We start from the raw sequence: 17,450 nt of genomic DNA on the forward strand, positions 1-17,450 counted from the left end.
AGTTGCAATCACTCCATGTAAAAAAATAAATCTTTGCATTTGCAGAGTAAGCATTTATTTCTAGCTCTCAAAGCTCCTTCCAAAACTAAGTATAAACATTATTAGCTTGATTTTATAGCTGTCCCAAGTGGAGAGAGAGAGACCATTTACAGATGAGCTTCTATGCAGGATGTAGGCCTAACCTATAATACTTCTCCTCTGCTCCTAGCACTTCAGGCTGTTATTCTAACAAAGTATTCCCTCAAATAATGCAAAAGTTTCAGATCCATAGGTGTTCATATATTTTAGGTGTCCATATATTTTACCCCAGAATTTGAAAATATGACCACATTCCTTGTGCTTATAATTTTCAAAAGTGTTCATAGAATACAACCTTTGAGTCAAAGTCAAGCTTTTTGTTCACATATCTCAGACTACTCAGAGTGATCAAATCAAAGGTCCAGGCCACCAGGTACCATTCCTCCAGGAGAAGCCAACAGCAAATGCCTAAGAAAGTGAATAAGAAGTGGCAAACATGCAGTGACACATCCTCAGTACAGTCCCATAGTTTCTAGTGATCTAAGATATGGGGATAGCTTTTATAAGTATTTTTTAAGAATTACTGTGAATATTTGAAAGTCCCTGATAGATCTTACTCTCATTAAGTTGTCTGATTATATTTTCAATATATACAAAAAAGCGAGATTCATAAAATCCTGTAGCAGTGAGTACCATAATTAATTACAAATTGTGTGGAAAAAACCCTCCTCTCATGGTCTTTCTAGATTTCAGCTGGTATTCCTCTTTCTGCTTAATCCAGCAGGAAAAATCCCATTGGTATCGGTATGTGGGAGACTGGTCTCAGAATTACCTAGAACAAAACCAAAAAATATGTTTTAATTAAGCCAATCTGTCTTCCTCAAAAAATCTGGTAAAAGGGATTTATTATGGCAAGGCTGAAAAAGAAGTGAGTTACTCTTTTCAGATAGTAGAGGAACAAAATTACAATAAGATAACTTGGGAAACTCAAACATCAACTTTTTTGAAACATTGCTGAAACATTCTGCTATGCCTTCAGCGCAATTTTGCAGCAACATAATTTTTAAAACTGAGATAAGTATGTGTGTGGGGGGAGGGAATAATAGAATTTTCTATTAATGGAAAGCAGCCGGGCTGCAGCCTGAACTGTCGTGTCTTCCCTCCCCATAATCATGGCATTAATTACTTCATAGGTCAAATTATGTTTCTGTTTAAAAGAGTTTGGCCATCTACGTGAATCAGGGCAGGCATATTTAGATCTACTGTATCCTCCAGCATGGGCTTTTATTCTTGTTTGATGCATGCAGGGTACTAATTTAGATTTTCATTGAAGATGGCTATTTTTTCCTCTCCTGCACAATGGCAGTCCAGTTCCAAAATATACAGAACAAGCACACATTAAGCGAATCTGAGGGCAAGTATACTTCCTCCTTTGACCATATGGACAGGATTTTTCTTTAAAATAAAAAGGCCAAAAAGTGACTGGAACAATGCCCAAAGGGGAGAATGGAGACAGACATTTAAAGGTGAGCTCACTATCATCAACCAGCTATGTGGCTAGCAGCAATATATATATTATATATATATATATAATTATATTATATATATATATATTATACTACAAGAAGGGCCCAGGAGATCCTTCTTTAGAAAATAAAAGCTACAGCTATTAATATATGGGGGGAAGCTGTAGGAATCCACTTCAGATATTGATAATAAATTACACTGTTCAGATATGAGATTACACACTCAGGCAGGCAAACAGAAAAGCAGGGTTTTTGTGTGTATCAGTATTATTTAGAAGAGCTGCTCCAAAAAGTTTTAAGGAATTAGAGTGTTTCTGTCCAGAAAGAACAGCCAAGAGCTTTGGACAAAAATACTGCTCCTCATTTAAGCATATTAAGAGCCTGGATGAGACAGTAGCTCAGGGCTCACAGGGAAGGTGCTGCTTCTTATATTAAGCTGATCCCACTGTTTGTGGGAACAACTTGTGAAATTACTTTGAATGTATCAGAAGAAATAGAAAAAGCATCAAAATATTGTAGCGCATAGCAGGGCTTCTTCAGTCAATGAAATGCCCTTCACAACAGCATTAGAATAATCTTTAAGAGGGTCAGTAGTGGCCCATCAAGCCACCCACTAAAAATCAACACAAGCAATTTTGGTCTTAGAATTTTTTAGAGGATTAGCTTGCTCCCATGTGCAAAGAGATGTAGGAATTTTGTTGTTCAAAACTTAAAATAAGAAGCACAATGGAGTAGCAGGAAATAAGCCTGGAAACACCAGGATTGATAACTCTAAACACATTAAAAAATACCATGAGCTTCCTTTAAGAATTAATGTACTTCACAACCCTGTGGTATTTCAGTCATCTGTCTGGTTTGCTGGTGTTGAGATAAATGGATTCAATGTTTTTACGTTTTTTGCAGCCACAAAGATTAGACATTTGTTTATCTGTGTAACAATAGCAAATATTCTCACGTTACTCTCAGCTATGGGAGCTGAGAGCTATAGAAGGCCTTAAAACTAATGACCTTGTGGATAAGGTTGCAAGTGTTGTCATGAGTGAGCTCCAAAGACATTTCTGAACTCTGTTCAAGATCCCTCTCTTCCGATTTCTGAGCATACAGTACAAGAATTCCCACTGAAGCCCACCTTTTACCTGAGGTGTTCAGTGCTTTGTAGGATCAGAGCATAAGCAAGGCTTACAAATGAATACAATCAGAGATTGTTGGGGTTTTTTTAACTGTACCTTTTAAATTGTATTTCTGTCTTTAACACCACCTTTAAAAAAAAAAAAGTCAGACTGTAAGAGGATAAGCATAATACAGCAAGTTTGAAAAATTCCCTGACTCCCTGGCACCATAGATTCAAGTCTCGGGGTCACCGAACCCTTCACCTTTCTCAGATAGATAAGATGACTACTGCAATATTTAATACAAGATAAGCCACACAAGCATTTGACTTGGATTTGACCTCTCAGACAGCTTACAAACCCAACAGCTTGTGTAACCTGAACCTCTGCAAGCAAATGGATATTTGTACATTCTCCCATAGCTTCAAGAACTGGAGACTGAGGAAACATCCAATATCGTAAGACATGCTGAAGGCATTATCCAGAAATACTGCTGAAGCCACTTCTTTAGCTGTATCTTCAACTATCAATGGCCAAAGCTGCTACTCACCCAGGTATGAAGAGCAGGCTGAGCTTTAGGAGTCTGTACATCTGTAAAGCTCCTTTCCAGAAGGAGCTGCACCATGGAGACAAACAGTAGGCACATAAGAACACCAGACAGAGCTACAGGTCAGATCCTGCTCCTAAGTGACAAAACACTGCTTATAAACAGCTCTTTGCATGGGAAGCCTGGATGGGTTCTCTGCTGTCCTACGTGTGTCACTCTACTTGGTAGTGTGGCAAACACCCTGCATGGTCAGATATACAAACAAAGTATGTTCTTCACAACCAGAGAGGAAACCCAGATAGCCATGAACATCCACCCCACATGCTTTTGCTGTCCTAAGCATCATTCTGGTGGTGTAAGCTCTGGTCCACCAGAGAAGTAGGGCAGGAGATGACAGAAGGCTGCAGGTGGGCAGCATGGACAGCCACAGGCCTGGCCACACTCCACTGACTCTCCCACTCTCCCTTAACCAGGAATCCTTACATTCTTAAATTCTGTGCAAGTATTTCTACTGATATGAAGCACATATACAGTTTCAGAGCACATTAACCCTGTCTTCCCATGTGAGAAGGTTTCTCCCAGTGGCTACTGTCACAAAGGAAAGCGGTGCCTGGGGGGAGGTTCTCAGAGTCTGCCTGCCTGCTTTGCTCAAGCTTCTCATGTACCAGCAGATGCTGTCATTCATATTGCTGTGGCATCTAAATCTGCTCTGAAAAAAGTTATTATCTGTTGGTAAGGACACACATGGCTTGTCTACAGTTGAGGCTCTGCTAGAGCCACATGCAGACTAGCAATAGTGGAAAATTCTGAAGTGCAGACAACCTCAGACAGACACAGAAATAATCCAACAAATGTCAACAAATTTACAGAAAGCTTTCCAATTTCAGAAGCAGTAATTCCCTATGAAAGTATTTGCATTGTATACTTCATACTTCAGGGTGCTCTCCACATTCCTCTGAAAGTCCAGCATGAAAAATACTTGTCTTAATCCAAATGTCCTCTACATAGCAATGGAATGTTGAAATTTGTAAAATGTCAGAAACCTGGGGGCTTTTTTTCCCCCTTCTGTTGGAGCATTGGCAGAAATGTAGATGACACAAATTCAAACTGCACAGGCGGAACTAACGCCCTCCTCCTAGCTGAGTTTCAAACAACAGAGATATGTGTCTTGTTTAACAGGATTTATGAAGGCTTCTGGGGAAGTCAGGATCACTTCAAACCAGTTTGACTAAGAAGAAATAAATTAAGCCACTGCAAAAAAAAAAAAATAGGGAAAAGTATCAAATTTAAATTAATGAAGAAATTTTATATGTTCTTAATGCTGTGATTATTTGGTTTAAAAAACCCTAGAAAATAATAATTCAAAAATCTATTATTTCATAATGTATTTGCATTTGTCTGTTCAAATATATTAATTCCTGTTCCAATTCGGTCCTAATACAGCACTGTTTGTATTTGCAGGTGGCAGGAAAATATACGTTACTGTTTGTGATTGAAGCTATCTAATCAAGGACATATTTTTGGTACTGAAAACAAGTATAGTAATAGAATTTTATCTAGCCCATAATTTTTTTTTTTAATAATGGAAAGTATGGTACACTATAGATCACATCTGGTTATGATGAACTGGAATAAACTCCTATTTGCATGTCTATTTTTCTCTTTACTAAAGAATTGTCAATGTGGTTTATTTTTCCTCATTCTGACTGATGTTGCATAACTCTTCCATGCATTATTGCAAGTCAATTCAAGCATTTTTGTCCAAACCATTTCACATTACACAACTAAACATTTAAAAAATGTGAAATCAAACTAATCTATTTTTTCTTTAGTATTATACTTGACGCTAGCCAGCACACTCCCAAATCTGAAAATACTTGCCTTAAGTTATGCAAATAGTTATAATCATTTCAGTAAGGTCACTGTCATACTTAAATATGTGTGGTTTCAGGTTCAGGAACCTGGTGACTCTTCAACAGCTCTGTGCCTGTACATCCTGCAGGTATCTATTGGCTGCAAAATGCTCCTGCAGAGGAAGAGATGAAATCCACAGGCTGGGCAACTGCTTGCAAGGGATAAATACAATCAACTTGCCAGAGGTACTTCCTTTGTGTCAGATTGCTGCAGTCAGGAGCACTTGACAATCTGTACCTTCAAAGGCAACAGTTCAAGGTGGCTAAGATCAGTTTCTTCAATCTGACATAAACAGGTATTAGGGATTGTTTCCCTGACAGAGACAATGAGCTGACCTAGATTCAGATGCAAAGGTTATTTATGTGTAAATGTTACATGTATTACTAAAGTTATAGGATGCTTTTAACATCAGAATGAATATTGCATGGTAATGGTTCTAAATAATTGTGTAATGAACAATAAGATCTGAGATCTGCTGACCCTGATGGAAGTGACAGTAGACTGCTGCTGACATAGTCCAGGCTGACAAAGGGACAAATATGACATTGCTAGGAGCAAGTCACCTGCTCACTTTCTTCTTGTTACCTATAAATCAGCACTAACTGGGTGTTACTACCTAATATGGAAATGCCCTCCTTTTATTATAAACACATACACATCTGTACATATATACACATATATACACATATATCTCACATATAAAAAAACACACACATACTTACATGGAAAAAAGATATTCTAAATGAGGATTCCTTGGCCTTCTGGAATTTGCAGAGACCTCTCATTGCCTTCTTCCAAAATGCACAGCTCTGAGTTAATTTGTTTTATTAATTTTACCCAAGCAAAGTTTTCTTTCCTACTTCTGTTTGGATGATTTTTCAACTGAGCTTCTAGGTAAGCTCTGTTCCAGCCATGAATAACCAGTAACTGTTATATGCCACACTTTCCATGAGCTGCTGTTGTATGGATTGCTCACCACATGGATTTGGAAGATGACAGAGTTCCTATGACAGCAGAAGACAAAGCATTACTGAGTTAATTTCAACTGCACTCCCCTCTAGGGAGTGGTGAACTCCTGTTTGAGCTGGTGGTGGGACAGACTCCAGCTCTTCTCCAGTGAACATATTCCAAATGGCAAGAGACAGTATTTCCAACCCTTTATTGCAATGGGCTTCTTACACCAAGGTTTCATTCTGAGATCTTTCCTGTTATCTCAATGACTTTTTCACATGTGGTTTGGGGACTTTATATCCTGTGGTGTCCTATACTATCTTAACCTTTTTTTTCCTTTTGAGCAAGCTGGTTATGGCACTGTTAACAAGGTGATGACACTCCGGAGCTGCATCTCTTTTCTCTACATGACTTAATTTTCACGCAATAAATGGTATATATTAAAAATAAGGAAGAAATCCAATTTTAAATATTGCCTTACGATGTTCACCTAAAACAATGTTTCCTTCCAAAAAAGATGGGATGCAAATGATTTTAATAAAATGGCAAGATCTGAGGAAGTTAATGATCATTTGATTTTACAGTGGCCAATAGCAACTGAATATTTCAATGTAGACATGCTACATTTTAATGTAGACATTAAATAGACATGTTCTCTGTCCTAAGATCATAAAACAGAGAAGGGAAAGATAACTATGAAAAAGTTTTCAAAATTTCAGTGACATTTAGGTGAGCAGGTTTTGTGCATGTTGAATATTTTTGTACCTCTAGAAATTGCGCATTCCATAAAATAATTGTGATTTTCTTTTCAGTTATCTTAATAATGGTGTAAATTTTATTTGGGGTTTTCTTATTGAAAAATTAGCATATTTCATTCTAATATAATTAATAATATGCTCTGGGGAGGAAAATTAAAGAGGCAAGAGTATGTGAAAATAGGGTCAAGCAGCATGAAAATTCTTTGTGACAACAGCATTCCGGTGGAACCAGCTCAAGAGTCAGGAGCACAGGAGAAACAACCTGATGAAACTTGGCCTCAATAAGCAGAGTTCAAACATAATGGGAATCAGCAAACAGAAGCTTCAAAATATTTACACATATTCAGACAGAGAAGGAAAGTTCACATCCATAATGAATGGTCATTAGGGAAAAAAAATCAAAGCAAAACAAAAGCAGATTTTTAGACAAAGCTGAATTTAAACCAGGGCTGATTACAGCTGCTTTAATGACTGAACCAAAGATTCAGCTCAACTCTAGTTAAACCATAATCTGTCAGATAGCAGCTTTTTATTACAATTCTCTGCTGAGTCATTTGGTTTGTGGAAGAAGCATGGTTCTGGCATCATAATTGAAATTATGACAACTATGAAATCAGTCTTATGATGTAAAAGGGTAATATCAAGCTCATTTACTAATCTTCATAGTTTGCCCAGGATACTTTTTGTCCAGGAAACCCAAATGCTACAGAGTTTAGCAGCCTGTAAGACTTACAGTAGTGGTAGTCCATTAGTTACCTTCTCAAAAAACCCCTGCAGTGTATGCAATCTTCTTAAATTCCCTGGGGCTTTTTTCATTTTACAAATGGAGAGCCTCATAAGGGTCTTCCCATAGACAATATTATGAAGTGTTCAAACTTGTGAGTGACATAAATAAGTGGTTTCCAAACAGAGGTGTACATACAAGATGTATATAGATAACTTCTGGATGGTAGATGATGTTATGTTGCTGCTGCCAATGAATGGACTTTTTAAGATGATGGACTGCAAACTGGGGTACACATAAGACAGACCACTGGGATGAAGGAAGACATTCTTTATGTGTGCCTCATTGATATATATATTTTTAAAATAATTTAATAGATTTAATTGTCAACTAATTTTCAACTCATCCTTTTAAAAAATTATATTTTGTGCATGTTTTATAATATATATGTTAGTACAGTAGCACATGTATAGAATTAATAAATAAATAATTGATTGTTCATAGAGTGGGGGTGAATTTTTTTGCTAATAGGTGTATATGATCCAAAATATATGGAGACCAGCATTTAAGGATTAGCCCCTGACTGACTGAAGTGGGACTCCCATTATTTGAAAATTCTTCTCTAAGAGGTTGACAAATGTCTCTTGGGACTTGTTGCAAAGATCACTGAGACAAATGGAAGCCTTTTGTAAAAACTTCCAGTGGATTTGGATCAGGCCTGTCAGAATTTCAGCAGCAGAGGTAAGAAGAGGTATCTGTCACTCCTGAATCCTGTACCTACATTGCTGCTGACATTGCTCTCCACAAAGTATTGTATAGATGCAGAAGAAAGAAAATGTGCTTATGTGTAATTCTGCATAGCAAAGGAGTAGTTTTATGGTGAATAAAGTACTGATATGGGGCAAGAAAAACACCTCTTGGATCACAGTAAAGGTTACAGCTAGCAAAACAAATTTAGCTGCCAGCTCTGTACTTTTTCTAGCGTTATACAACATAATCATAACACGCAGAACACTTGACACTGCTGCTATAAAATAACTGAATGCACAGCCCACTAGTTTTGACGAACAATCGCATTCTATGATCCTAAAAAAGGAAACCATCTTTTTCCTTAGCCCCTGCCTTGTCCACTCAGGGCACAATGCTGCTGCTAACAAGTGGCACTCTGTGGTGTGAGGCACAGCCCTCTCCTGCCATGGGCTGCCTTCCTTATTGGTGGCTGTGCCCACCGGCCACTGATAAACCACCAGCTTCTCACTGACTTCAGGCCCACAGCCTGGACAGGAGGTGTGCCCATCCTTGATGCCAATCCTGCTGTCCCTCAGGCAGCTCAAAGGCATGCTCTTTTCTTGGATCTGAATGATTAAGAAAGGCACCTGGAATACAGCTATTGCTGCCGCTGCACTCTAGAAATGTGGTGATGTAATCCAACACTTTATGCACTAGAAAAGATTCTATCACTAGGAAAAAAGGTAGGTGCACTTATTCAAACATCTAAAATCAATCATCAGCTACCAGGAATAGATCATATCTGAAAACTTATTGCTTATCCTCCTCAGTTTCAGTAGTGACTTCACTAGAGAACTGTCTCTAACATGCCTAAGTGGAATGGGAGGGTCAGAATAAAGGAGTTTACAGCATCAGCATATTTTTCTTTCTGTGAACCTCCTTCTACTAAATGAAACTTCTTTCCAGTTTTCTCAGCTGGCTTTTGGGCTCCATATGGATCTACTGCAGCCCTCTCCATTGTACTATATATAAAAAGATGACTGACACCTCCCAGACATTTTTAGTTTAATAAAACACATGGTTATTAATGATACTTAATTATAGAGGACATAATTGAAATTGCATTAGCTCTAGAAAAATGCACACATATAAAACCAGGGCAACACTTAATGCTGACACACTACTGGTCCATTTTTGTTAGTATATCAATAGGACATTGATGGATGGGTCTGCACTGGCCTGCTCTCCAGGCATTGCCACACTCGCTGTGGCTGCTGCTGTAATTTCGATCTATACACAAGGGAGGGACTCAAATGATTTCAGAGGGTGCAGAGGGGCTCATTCATTAGTCTGGCCTCATAAAAACTTACTCTAGTGCAAATATCAAACGGTCTACACCTATTTTAATGCAATTAAAAGACTGCACAATTCAATGTCACAACAAATATTCCCCTTCAGACACTCACTAATGATCTTAGCTCTTAGGAGAGAGTTTTGCTTTCCTTTCCTCAGTGTCAGGTCACTATATCTGGTTGGCCTTTAGGAGGCAGCAGAAGTCAGATCCTGGATGGCCAAGTGGCTACAGGTAGTCTCTGGCATCACCAAGCCACTGTAGCCTTGGAAGCTGTTCAACAGACATGCTTCTCTCCATGCTCCTGGCCAAGTAGGTGTGCTGGTGTTGGCTTGGGGAAGCTTAATTTTTTCCATAGTTAGCTAGTATGGGTCTATGTTTTGGGTTTGTGCTGGAAACAACAGGGATGTTTTTGTTACTGCTGACGGAACAAAGGCCTTGTCTGCCTCCTATTCCAGCAGCGAGGGGCTGGGGGTGCACGAGGAGCTGGGAGGGGACACAGCCCAGACAGGTGATTCCAACTGACCCAAGAGATATCCCATAACACATGGAGACATGCTCAGCACATAAAATTAGGGAAGAATCAGAGGGGGATGTTCAGAGTGATGGTCTTCCCAAGTCCCCATTACATATGATGGACCCCGGATTTCCTGGACATGGCCAAACACCTATCTGTCCTTGGGAAGTGGTCAATGAATTCCATGTTTGGCTTTGCTTGCACCTGTGGCTTTTGCTTTACCTATTAAACTGCTTTTATCTCAACCCATGAATTTTGTCACTCTTACCCTTCCAGTTCTCTCCACCATCACACCAGGAAGTGGGCTGATTTTCTGGCTGGGGTTACACCACAGCAAGCACTGCTGATAATTTCTGTATCTCGCTGCTGAACTGTCTTGAAGATCACTGCTATTGTTAGTGTAGCAAAAAGGTCCTGGAACTGCCTCCAATCCCTTTACAATTACAATATATGTCCCATTATTTCTATTATTTATATTTCCATAAAAGGGGAGTCGCAAAATGTTTAGGTGGCTTATCCAGTATACAAAGCAACATCAAAGTGGTAATTCTTATTAAATTCTTGGGGAAAAGAGCATATTTGACTGAATGATGATGCCTCTCAACCATAAATTACAATACTTGGATTCAGCACTTTCAAATCTATGAGCTGTTTGGTCTTTGACAGATGACTAATGAAATAAACTGCTTTTATCCTCCAACACCCAAAGAGAAATGGGGTATATTTCAAGCCTGTTTTAGGAATGAGCCCATTGTGGAGCAGAAAAAAAGGTGGTGGTTCCCAGGAAACTTTTCATTATAAGTCCAACCAGGTAATTTTCTGGACACACGTGTATTATATTAAGAATAGAAAGTCCAAGGAAGCAGACTGGCAGAATCACACCATGCAGAAAAGGGCTAGGTTAAACTCATACATCCCCATCCACAACCAAGAGCCCCCACAAAGCCCCATGGGCTGCACATGAGGCAGGGGAAGGCTGCTGAGGTTTGGAAGGAAGTCTGTCACACAGACAGGTGGATCCCACAGCACAGACCACTCCAGCTTCATCTCTTCCCTCTTTGCCAGGAGCACCCCAATCTGCCATTCACAGAGGTGAACTAGGGAAGGGCACAAAGCCCACTGGACACCTTCATAACGTTTATGTTTATCTGAACATGGTCTCTATCATTGTTTTATAATCTGGAGCATGTCAACTGGAGATAAAGAGGAAAGATGACTGAGGAATTAAATTATCTGTAGTGCTGAGCAAGCCTTTTTCAGCCCACTGTGGTTTAAATTTGTCACCTGACATGATAAGGTAGAAGAGGTTATGTCACATTTCAGCTCAAGATGCAGCTGCCTGGGAAGGCCTAACATCCCTCATTAAAGGGGACAGTGCTTGACCCAGCACTGAGGTTAATCCTGAAGTATTCCCCTGGAGCCAGGATTGTGGGTCCTCATTACCATCACTCTCTGAATGTTGCTCTAAATATGGGCACCCTAATTGATAAACAGAATCAGTTTGTTTCACACCTCAGAGACAAGCAGCTAGAATTTGAGATGGATATCCTTTGATAGGCAAAGAGGGCAATTTAAATTTTTTTTCTCATGCATTAGGTGTCGGCAAAACTTTAATCAATCTTCATGTGATGCCAATAGTTCACAGATAGAGATGCAGTGCTTGAAGGAAATAGATTATCTTTTCCCACTGTGACCTGCTATTTCTGAGGAGTGTTTGATGCAAGTCTAAAGAAACTGCACACTCTGAATTTGAAAGGACCATTAACCAGGAAAAATTAACAAAATACTTAGAAATGACTGAGCTCAGCTGGCCAGTTTTCCAGCTATGACCTTTAATTCTTCATAAAGAGAAGGTTCTTTAAAAATCAAACATTCTCACCAATCTGGTTAATTAAACAGAATGGCAAATGTTACCACATGTGTGGATGGAATCCAAAAGTTTGGGCTGAAGAAAAAAATTGCAGTTATAACCCAGCCTTTAATTTAAAGAAAAAAAAAATATTTAAGCATATGGTATAATATTTTATGACCCTGTGAGAGTATTGTACATATATAATTGCACTAAACATATATAAATATTGCACTAAACATTATAAATAAACTGTGAATGAAATAGTTTCTCCCTAAAAAAATTTATCAGAATACTCAGCATATACATACATATACATACATACATACATACATACATACATATATATATATATATATATATATATATATATATATATATACATAGGAGGGAGTGTAAGCACACTAGCAAAGTGCTTTAACTTGTAAGCCATATTAAGTTACTTACATGAGACTCAAACTGATAAGTGCAGATTGTCTAGGTACATCTGACTGTCCTGGTCCAGCAGGGATGTTGTCTGGCTGTCCAGGCCAAGAGCAAATGAAACCATAGGCACTGCCAAGAAAACACGTCAACACTGGATTCTTTTGGTAGCTTGCTGTCTCTAGAGATGAAATTTGGAAATGAAATGTTAAAAAAATGAAGCTTTGGTACCAGCAAACCATGGAGTTTCTGTTGAAAATAAGTAGTTGCCAGCCTGTTGATCCTATTGATTAATTATAGTCTCAGGTATAAATTGAGTGCCCCTTTCCCTTAATGTCTTCAGAAGGACAATGGGAATACAGTATAAAAAGCAATTGAAATTGGCTTATTTACAGTCATTGCCCTTAAACCTGACAGAGTAAAAAGACAGGGTCTGGAGGTCCTGTCACAAATGTGATATCTCCACATTATTACCTCAGTTAGCTGTGTTCTGTAGTAGGCCATCATGGCTAGTGTTCATAAATAAGAAGTTGTGTTTGTAGAAGTTAATTTCTATTAAGATTATTTAAGAGATTTCATGATAGCTTTCATAACTTCACACAGGACATGATCTACTGCTGAACTGTAAAAAATAAGTCCTGCTTCTGACTGTACCCTCACACTGCCATGGCATCCTGCTGCTAATACTTACAGTGCTAAATCCAAGTTTAGGCTTGAAGAATTAGATCATACTTCCTTTTTCCTTTCATCACACTAGAAGGTGTGTCCTCATTACCTGAGTACTTGGTTAAATATGTCCTGGCTGTTCTCTTTCATCAGCAGGAAATTATGAGCTCCTGGTACAATATGCAATTATTTAAAAAGTGTATTATCATAGCACCTAATGGTCCCTTGCACTTGGCACTGGATAAGCATGTTGTAGAGGCAAAGAACATTGCCAAATCATTCTCAATTCAATTATGAATAAAGATACAATAGAGGGATACATCATGGAAAGCACAAACAAATGAGACTGGTTAATGTAAAATAGAAGATTGAAAAATGTTGCTTTGATGTGGCTCTTCTTCCACATTTCAGTCTTCCAAGAAATGTTAAAAATAGCTAAAATCCCTTAATTTCTTCCCTAATAATACTTTCCCAGGTGACCATATGCCACAGGGATGCTGCATGATCACAAATGGGAAAAATACCAAAGATCGTAAGGGGAATGAGTCATGAAGCAGCAAGACCTGTTCTAAAAATATTTACAAACCCTTAGTTAGAAGAAAAAAAAGTCTGCTGCAAATAGCACTTCTTGGACAACAGGATTCTTTTTACAGACAAACAGCACATGTAACATAACAAATGGAAAGCTTTTCATGTGAGACCAGTTTTCAAAGGGCTTATGAATGCCTCTCTCCTGAATTTCTTCTTCAATTTCTGCTTAAACTATCCTGAGTCTTGCATATGGAGAAGGAATAAGCTTAATCGGGGCAACTGTAAGCCTTTCATCAATTCAATTATCCAGTAAAGGGCTCACTCGCTGAACTCGGCCATAAAATGTTAGAGTCGCAGCACTGCTCCTGTCTATCAGCTTGTGTCCCTGGATTCTTTGTACCCTTAGGGATGTTTTATCTTTTGAGAAATGTGACAGTCTGCCTTTGGAGACTGGCCTCAGCACAGCTCCATAACCAATATATTGACAGATATAAGGCAGCATGGAAAGCAAAGCAGTTCATGACTTGTGTCTGTCAAGCCGCTTTCCTCTCCAGACACAGGACCTTTAAAAGTTATTGCAGGGCCTTTCAAACCATTACCTTACATTACTGACACCAGATTTATTTTTATAGGGATCTATGGATCTACAGCAGTATCACATTGTATCTCATTTCCCAGTATTTTTACTTTCTGGATAATATAATTGAAATATTATCATAACTCTAAGCATACACACGACTTACCTTCAAAAGGTACCTTTGCTGTTGGAATAACAGGCTTAAAATGGGGAGAACAATTCACTGCTACCGTCAGTTTTTCTGACATTTTCTACTGAAATGTGACTTGATTGTTTCTATATGTAAACTTGAATTTGCAATTTCTCTTCCATTTTGAAGAGGGAGGAAGGGAGACCATTGTTTCAAAGTAAATGAAAACCAATCACATCACTCCTAAAAATATACTAATCTATAAAAATTAAATTCAAAAGAACAGAAGGGCTAGCAGTGGGATATTACAAGCATCCTCATGAGGTCAATCATCATTTCTGATTTTGCAGGACACAGAGATACACAGCTGTATTGACGTGAATGCATCATGTTGGGGATAACACTGTACTAACTGTTCAAAGCTGTGATTTCCTCCTTGTTTTACCTTACCTGACTGTCGCTGTTTCTGTGCCCCAGCACCCTGGTTAGGAGAACATGATGGTTGAGAGGCTCTGGAAAACCAGTTTCATTTAAAATCAAGATTTCTGCAAAGATAATAGAAAACAATATAATTACTTCTTATGCTGCTCTTTTCCTCCTTATTGCAATCCCTTCAAGATCGAACTGCCAAAACACCAAAGGACATAATATCTAAAGTTGATTTTCTGAAATTTTAGTTTGGAGGAAGCAACTGTCTTCAGGAGATACTGTCTCTATATATGTGACAACGTATTTTAATTTCCTGTCTTTAATCAAAGTCACCAGCCTAATGCTAGCACAATGTACTTATTGGACCTTGAGATTTCTTGCCATTTTATGGCCTTTTAATCTTATGTTCTTGTATATGATGTTTAAGAATGGTGCGTCTTGAGAATGACATGATAAAAGCTTTCAGTCAGGAACTGGGAGTACATTTAAGAAATGCACATTTTAAATCAGCCTTTAAAATCACTGGCAAATATTTCCTAGACAAAGTAGTAAATTCTCTGGTCTAATGTAGAATGAAATAGGTTTTTGGTACTGGGTTCCTATCCTTTCTCTCAATGAAATAATCATGTGTCCAGGTTATATGTGGACTATATTGCTGTCAATATCACTTTCAAGTTATTAGGTCCAATCAATGCTGGATAAAAGGAAAAAGGGTGGTCAACAGGCAATCTGGCTTTCAGTTTAACACTCCCTTGAGGATTTTCATTATCCTTTCCTTTTCTGTTCTCAAGGTTAGCTCGAGCTAGACTATTTGTAGCTTCAGCTTCCTGGAGATAATGCACATCCACAATAGCCTTGCTCCTCCAACGTCAGAGTGCCCTTCCACCTGAGTAAGCAGAGTCCTGTCTTTTTTCTATTATTTGTGACATTTTCCTAGGTTAAAAGGTGACTCCTGAAGCAGACAGGTTTCACTTCTTACAGTGATTTCAGTGCAAAATGCACACTTCTACCTTGTTAGAAGTGACATCACTGTACATTAAAGACACCATATCTCCTTTCATATTAAAATGCCTGTCAGTTCTGCTGCTCGAAGGCTGTAAATCTGCCACAGTATCCTGTGCTTGGGAGCTTTCATTATGAAAATATGGAAGATAAGCACTCTGCTTTACTGTCAAAAGGAAGAAGTAGTTTGGTAGTAATGAGGTTACTTTAAAAATAAATACACAATTCCTTAAACATAGGTTACTTGATGTGGGGCAATTTTTGAAAGCAATCTTTTTTATCTGAATTCCTAAAAATATTCAATCTTAAAATATAGGATGAGTAAAGCATGCTTATACAGTCCTGTAGAATATAGTAATGCATAGCTAATCATAGCATTTGTTCATGCAGTAAATCATTAGATTTTTCTTTGACTTCGGCCCTCCAGCTTTGAGAGAAATGACATACTAGAATTTAACCTGTTTTCCATCTTTATATAATACAGATACAAAAAGACTTGTATGTTCTGCAAGACGCAGCTGTTATGCACTTGACTGTAGAAAATACAGTCAGTAGAAAAATACCTCCTAAACAGCAAAGGAAAATATAAATAATTATTGATCATTTTCTCCCATGGCATCATTAAGATCTTAATAATACCTTCCTACTACATAAACTTTTCATCCATTGATCTGAAAGCACTTTAGATATATCATTCTTGCTGTTTTACAGAGGAGAGGGTGAGACACAGAGAGGTGAGATGAGCTGCCTCAACATTTGAGAGTAGCTCAGCAGCAGAAGTGAAAGCAGATCCTCCCTCTCTGGACTAACCTGTCCCACGCTTGACTTGCTCATTTCCAAACTTCAAACTGGAAATTTGCACTGTTTGTTGGTGTAACTCTGAGGTGTTTACACAGCATGTGGTTATTAATTTATTATTCATAATTCAACAATGGGATAAATTATCACAGATATTTCTTTATTATTACAACAAAAAATTAAAAATCACCTTATCCATTTTGTGCAAAAACACAAATTCATTGTTATTTCCCATTTCCACCAGAATTCCTTCCAGCTGAGGAAACTTAAGCATGTGAGCATAGCATGTGTATTTTCACATTTCATCTTTCAAATGATATCCTCCATTGTTGATACTCTGAGGAGCCAAAATGAGCATTTTAAGAGTTATTTATGGGCAATGAAGCCTTTCACCTCCCAAGCATTGATTTTAATGTCCAAACTCTACATCCAGAGACAGGAATTTATATTTAGGCTGTCCAATGTGCATTATATGAAATCAATTGGTAATGTCAATCCCAAGAAGACAAGCGGGCAAAAGCCATGGTGGGGAAAAAAAGCCCAACAAAATAAAAACAGAAAAAGAAAAAAAAAAAGAAAGGAAATTATTTGGATGAGGCAGGTGAATGCATAGGAAAAATGTAGTAGCTGAAGAGGTGACACAGTTGGGACATGATCTGATGAGGTAAGATCAGAGGATTGCACACATCATGGAGGAAACCAAAAACATGTGCCACTCAATGGAGCTGGCAGCAAAATGGAACAAGAACCAAAGAAAAAACATGTGAATGCAGTGTGCTTCTTCACCTTCTACTTTCTCCTGGAAGCAGAGAGGATTTTCTTCCTCTTTGTAGCATGAAGTCCCTGCAGAGAGAGTAATGAGAGCTGTAGTTCTTTAACGATCCAAGTCATAAGGATTTAT

General features: G+C 38.2%; 1 long non-coding RNA gene across 1 annotated transcript; it reads right to left on the reverse strand.

The window, feature by feature from the left end:
• Positions 1-352: 352 nt before the first annotated feature.
• LOC110480903 (uncharacterized) lies at positions 353-17,450 on the reverse strand. The gene is made up of 4 exons (XR_002467167.2): positions 17,336-17,450; positions 14,771-14,865; positions 12,441-12,548; positions 353-850 (listed from the first exon to the last, which is right to left on the reverse strand). It is a non-coding gene; the product is annotated as an uncharacterized LOC110480903 (long non-coding RNA).

The sequence above is a fragment of the Lonchura striata genome, chromosome 4 (assembly GCF_046129695.1).
Source record: "Lonchura striata isolate bLonStr1 chromosome 4, bLonStr1.mat, whole genome shotgun sequence".
In the NCBI taxonomy this organism is placed as follows: domain Eukaryota; kingdom Metazoa; phylum Chordata; class Aves; order Passeriformes; family Estrildidae; genus Lonchura; species Lonchura striata.